This window comes from Peromyscus eremicus, chromosome X (assembly GCF_949786415.1).
Source record: "Peromyscus eremicus chromosome X, PerEre_H2_v1, whole genome shotgun sequence".
Lineage (NCBI taxonomy): Eukaryota > Metazoa > Chordata > Mammalia > Rodentia > Cricetidae > Peromyscus > Peromyscus eremicus.
Genome location: NC_081439.1, coordinates 100678050 through 100684650, shown reverse-complemented (window position 1 = coordinate 100684650; position 6601 = coordinate 100678050). Strand labels below are relative to the sequence as shown.

The 6601-nt window shown below is 45.6% G+C and overlaps 1 long non-coding RNA gene across 1 annotated transcript; it reads left to right on the top strand.

Annotated features, from left to right (window-relative positions):
* The first annotated feature begins 1258 nt into the window (after positions 1-1258).
* On the top strand, positions 1259-5532 carry LOC131899398 (uncharacterized). Its single transcript, XR_009376085.1, has 3 exons — positions 1259-1412; positions 2096-2141; positions 5299-5532. It is a non-coding gene; the product is annotated as an uncharacterized LOC131899398 (long non-coding RNA).
* The last annotated feature ends 1069 nt before the right edge of the window (positions 5533-6601 follow it).

Sequence of the window (6601 nt, the reverse complement as noted above, 5' to 3'; positions counted from 1 at the left end):
CACTTCCAACAGTGTCTAACTCAGGCACCTATTATTTTTCTGAAAAGGTGTATATGCCATATGTCACATGCCAAATATTGTTTTAAACACTGCCTGAATATTTATGTATTTACCTTCCATCCAACAGAATAAGGGACTGCATCGACATCCTTAGTGATAAGAACTGAGGCAAATATTACATGTGGAATTTAACAGAGATTATAAATTTATTATAATCTGAGGTAATTATTTCTCAAGCAGATCATTTTTCTTTTTAGAGGAGGGGGTGTCTTTTGTTTGGTTTTCAACAGTGTCATTAACTAGAATTATATTCAAACCCAGTCCCAAGATGTTGATGTTGAGCTTGAAGAACAATGGTTAGCCAGCATTCAGTGTACTAACAGGCACTCTTGAACTAGCAGCCACTAATCTGATCATGTCCACTTAGTTCTAAGCCCATTCTCTGAGCAGCAGTGGTAGGTTGAGGGTGAGGTCCACAGAAATTTTCTACACGTTCACACAAGGGTCCTGTGGTCTGTGTGTGTTCCCACCTTTCTCCCATACTCTATTCCCCAATTATCTTGCAATGCTACACAATTCACTTTCAGTGTCATCTCTACAACCTAGAAGGAACAGGCAGCATGCACATGCACGCAGATGCAAGCTAAAACTCATTCTACACGCATGCCCTGGGAGCAAGGTTTAACTTCACATGACCTTTTACTACCCTGTTCACAATGTCTCCCTCGTTCCTCATCTTTTGGGCCATACCCACCATTTGTGCAACAAAGCAAATACCACCTACCTCAGCAAGAGGTCAAAAAGCTCAGAGCAGTCAGTCAGGGAGGGAAAAGCCTATAACGCCCATCTGGTGAGGAGCATGTTGAAGTCAACCTTGAGGGACATGGAGAAGTGTGGAGCATGCGCAGAAGGACACGTTGACGTCACCCTTTCCTCAGGCCTTCTCTTGACTCCTCATTGGTAGTAGAGACTGACCAAACAATAGGCCTTGAGGGTGGTCATTCCTGGAGCCCCACTTCTCTCTGTTGCTTCGGCCCACTACTAGTCATGGCCCGCAAGGTCCAATGGCAATATATATACATTGTGAGGAATGAGAATGGTGAGGAGATAGCTGAGGTCTCCACCTTAGAGGCTGCCTTGGCGATGGTGGGTGGCAACTCTGGTGGAGGTGACGCGGGCTGTGTAATGGAACTAAATAACGGGGTCCGCCATGTCCGTGAGAGCCAAATAGGCTCTGAGGAGAGCAGTAGGGACCAGGAGGTGCCAAGGCCCTCAGCCGAGGCTGTGATTAGGATTCCGAGGCGCCGTTCATCACTAAGGCGGCGGCGAACCACATTGAAGTTCACACTGGGGCAGGTTGAGGAAATGGAAAAATTGTTCAAAGAAACCCAGTACCCAGATGCGCTTGCCAGGTATGTGTCTTGCACCAGGAGCTGTCCCCAACCTCCCTGTTGTCTCAGGTTGAGATGTCCTTTTGTTCATCCAGGCCCTGGTTTCCTGTCATCCCTCCCTAAGCCACTGCTGTCTTCTCCCTAGGTGGTGGGTACAGGAGGGTGCCTTGTGTAGGGGTAAAAGTCAGTATTAGCGTGTAGTGTTGGCCCCAAACAAGTGTACATAGTCAACACCACTCATTTCGAGTCATTTTTTAATTTCTGTAAAATATAGGGACATGAGTATAGTGTGTCAAAATACTCACTAGTGTAAAGTTCACCAGTGTTAAGGATTTACACTTTGTTGGGTGACCTCCTCACCAGTAGTCTCCTCATCTTTTCAGGGACTGTGTACCTATCCATCAACTCCTTTCGTTTTCCCATTCCCTTACCCTGGTGCTGTTTTTTAATTTAGTACAATTTGCTCAGCATACACTTTGGCATTTATTTTTAATTTTTGATAATGTGTTAAAATTAAAATCTTTATTGTTTAGAAACTTTTATAAGGGGTGAAACCATTTCAAAAGCAAGACTAGTTCTGAGAATGAATGTTAAATGGGGGGTTGAGGGAAGATAGCAATATTAAAAAAGCATAGAAATCATTTATGACTTTGCAGTTCATGCAAACCACGGCATGCTAAACATTTGTGGTTTTCTTTCCACAGGAAAGAACTTGCACAAGCTTTGAATATTCCTGAAGTCAAAGTGAAGGTCAGTAAATCCAAGCAAAGACATTGAACAGTCAATCTGCAGCCTTCCTCAGGTCTTGGGAAGCCTTGTTCTAGGCACTTTTTTTTATTCAAGATTTTTTTCATTTTACATACCAACCACAGTTCCCCCCTTCCCCATCTCCTACTCTCATCTCCACCCCACCCCACTCCCACATCTACTCTTCATAGAGTGTAAGGCCTCCAATTTGAGTCAACAAAGCCTGGTACATTCAGTTGGGGCAGGACCACGCCTCTCCCCCCTGCATCAAGGCTGACCAAGGCATCCCACCATAGGGAATCGGCTCTAAAATACCAGTTCATGTACCCAGGATTAGTCCTGGTCACACTGTCAGGGACCCCACAAAGAGATCAAGCCACACAGCTGTCACCCACATTCAGAGGGTCTAGTTTGGTCCCATGCAAGCTCCCCAGCTGTCAGTCCAGAGTCCGTGGGCTCCCACTAACTCGGGTCAGCTGTCTCTGTGGTTTTTCCCATCATGGTCTTGATGCCCCTTGCTCATATAATCCCTCCTCCCTCTCTTCAACTGAACTCCAGGAGCTCAGCCAAGTGCTTGGCTGTGGATCTCTACATCTGCTTCCACCAGTCACTGTAAGTGGGTTCTAGATGACAATTAGGGTAGTCACCCATCTGACTACAGGAGAAGGCTAGTTAAGGCACCCTCTCCACCATTGCTAGGAGTATAAGCTGGAGTCATCCTTGTGGGTTCTTGGGGATTTCCCTAGCACCAGGTTTCTCCCTAACCCCATAATGGCTCTCTCAAGATAGCTCTTTCATTGCTCTCCCTTTCCATCCCTCCTCCAACCTGACCATCCAGATCCCTCATGTTCCCATCCCCCATCCCCACCCTTCTAACCCCTTCCCAGTTTACCCAGGAGATCTTAAACACTTTCACTTCCTGGGGTGATCCATGCATGTTTGTCTTAGGGTCCTTCTCTTTACCTAACTTCTCTTGGGTTGTGGATTGTAGCCTGGTTATCCTTTGCTAGAGAGGCTGATGCACTGCAGCTGTAGAGAGGCTGATGCACTGCTGCTCTAGAGAGGCTGATGTACTTCAACTGTAGAGATGCTGATGCACTGCAGCTGTAGAGAGGCTGATGCACTGCAGCTCTAGAGAGGCTGATGCACTGCAGCTCTAGAGAGGCTGATGCACTGCAGCTCTAGAGAGGCTGGTGCACTGCAGCTCTAGAAAGGCTGGTGCACGCCGCTCTAGAGAGACTGATGCACTATAGCTCTAGAGATGTTGAAGCACTGCAGGTCTAGAGAGGCTGATGCACTGCAGCTCTAGAAATGCTGATGCACTGTAGCTCTAGAGAGGCTGATGCACTGCAGCTCTAGAGAGGCTGATGCATTGCAGCTCCAGAAATGCTGATGCACTGCAGCTCTAGAAATGCTGTTCAATGCAGCTCTAGAGAGGCTGATGCACTGCAGCTCTAGAGAGGTTGATGCACTGCAGCTCTAGAGGCTTATGCACTATAGCTCTAGAGAGGCTGATGCACTGCAGCTCTAGAAGCTGATGCACTGGAGAATGATGCACTGCAGCTCTAGAGAGAATGATGCACTGCAGTTCTAGAGAGAATGTTGCACTGCAGCTCTAGAGACTGATGCACTGCAGCTCTAGACAGACTGATGCACTGTAGCTCTAGACATACTGATGCAATGCAGCTCTAGAGACGTTGATGCACTGGAGCTCTAGAGAGCCTGATGCACTATAGCTCTAGAGAGGCTGATGCACAGCAGCTCTAGCGAGCCTGATGCACTGCAGCTACAGAGAGAAGGTGGACATAAAACACAAGAGAAAACACCCATGGTCTCCTGTTTGGACACTCTTCAGTGTAACTTTCCAAAAGCCTCATTTCTGATTTCCCCTTTCCTCTTACAAACGTAATAGATAGGCTTTAGGAATCAAACACGGGGAATTCTGACTTAATGTGAGACCACATGAGTCAGCCACTGGGGCTTTATTTGAGTTCATGGAGGCATCATGATGGAAGTAGGGCTTCCTTTGGTTGGTCTTCTTTAGACTATACATCCACATAATAGGTAGGGAGAGAAAGTACATGGAGTCATGAATGTGCAGTTTGAGAACTTCCCAATAAAATGGACCCTCATTCACTAGGAGCCTGAGAGGATGGTGACATCTAACAGGTAACTGTGACTGTATTTCCATAGCTAGACCATATTTAGGAAGAGCTGATTTATGACTACTTTCCCAACACTATTGTGGACCATCTTACTCTTTGTCTTTTGAAGAATGATGGGCTTTAGATGTCCTGATTAAGATGTCCTAGTGTGCCCTCTGTGCTGGATAGGATTCTAGAAATATAGCTGAAGCAGAGATATTATTTGTCGTCCTCATCATGGAGAACTTTGTATAACATGAAAGAATATACTGTTCAGATTTACTGTGAACATATATTGTTCATGAAAGAACATATTCTGTTCAGATTAACCATGGGTGGAAGTTACCCTTTCTGCTGAACTCCTGGAGATGGCAAAGTTTTCAGTGTCCTGTATGTCATGAGGTTAAATTTGTCAACCTTCACAAACACTGGAGGCTGTGATGTCAAACCATTGTCCATGCCATTTCTGCCTACCACCTGTTTGCTCTCCTGAAATTTCAAGCACCAACAATTCCATTGGCACTCTTGAAGGCTATTTTCTTTCTAAACATCTCCCATACTTGTTTCTGTTGATTACTTCATAGTGAAGATTACTTTTACAAACAGAAAGCTGTTCCCCTCCATAGGCCTTTAAAATGTGCTAACATTTGGTGATCTACAATCTCTGCCCAAACAAGAGGAATGTATCACTAGTGAGGAGGATATTCTACAGCTGATGTTCAAATGTCAGAATGAAGACTTTCCTTATCCAGTTACCGTGTATTGAATTAATATCAAGGACCTAGAACAAGTTGTTATCTAAGCTTTCTATCCAATAGAAAAGAAACCACTGAAGCGTCTATACTGCTGGAAAAAAACACAAAATCATGGCCTATTGCAGAAGTTGACACACAGCTGGTATTTGCTTTTATGAGCTGAATAGAAAGTCAGTGTTATGTGTCTTAAAGTGGTTTTTATCTCTTGGCTCTGGGGTGGAAGCCAATGCTAAATCCAATCCTGTCCTCCTCTGATTTTAGACATGGTTCGTCCATCGGAGAGCAGAAGAGAGGAAGAGTCAGAGGCGTGTAGTAGTACAGAGCACACTTCCTCGTATTGAAAAGGTCCTTCTCATTATCGATACGGACGACTATCCCTAGAGTGCAATCTTTGTTCAGTAGCTAGAGGGAGATCTGGTGACACATGTACTCAATGTCCAGCTTCACTAAAATTCAGCACTCATGTTAACAATAAAATCATTAATTTGCAAGTTATTTAATTTCATGTGCTTTCTGCGGTTTTGTAGTATATAGATGTACACTCTTCAGGAAATGCCATTTAAATAAAATGACAAGTTTTGTTTTTTGGGGTGACATTTCTAAGTCATGAGTATTGCTTGCACAGGTGACTATCCCCTATACATGGGAATTGTGAAACAGTGGATCAGATCACTTAAGCCTTTTTGATTCAGGCTCATTTGATCCTTTGAACAAGGGATTCAGTAGTAACCCTGCAAATGGGGAATCTAAGGAGAAGGTGGGCACAGAAAGTATTGATGGTGATTACCTTTATTTGTGGGGGGAGGTCATACCAATTCTTTTTTCTTTCAATGAAAATAGATTTTTTGTCACATAATAATCCTGATATGGTTTCCCTTCCCCCTACTCCCCCCCCCCAGTTCCTCCCCACATACCCTCCCATCTAGATATATCTGCTTTTCTGTCTCTCACTAGAAAACAGCTCAGGTGGGTGGAAGCCACCCCCAGGCCAACCTGGGTCCTCAAGGCCTGGGCTGGCTAAAGACATTGATGGGGGAGGGTGCCATTACGATGAGCAAATGTGTGGTGGAGAAATGGGAGAAAATGAGAGACAGAATGGTTCGGGCGCTGTGGAAAGAGGTGGAACAGAAGAATCGAAGGTGGTGAGAAGCCGGCTAAGGCAGGTGACCTGCTTGTCACCCAGGAAAGTGATGACACCCAGGCCTGGACTGCTGCAAAGGGCCATGTTTAGGTCCATGGTCCTACTGTAGCTAGGGTCTGAGTTGATGTCCATAGCATCTGTTGCCACCAAGGGCCATGAAGATGCCCAGGGTCTGGTTAGTCACCTCAGACAATTTTGTTGTCTGAGAGCCGTGCTGCTGTTGGCGCCAGACTGATCTCAGTGACCTGAGCTGCCACAGGGGACATGGTGACATCTGGGCCGTGGTGCTCTGAAGGGCCATGTCTAGATCTGTGGTCCTGCTACAACTGGGGTCTGTGTTGATGTCTGTGGGCCATGTTACCATAGGGGGCCATGCATGATGAAATCCAAGAGCGGTGCTGAGTTGGCCCTGCCCTTTGTTGG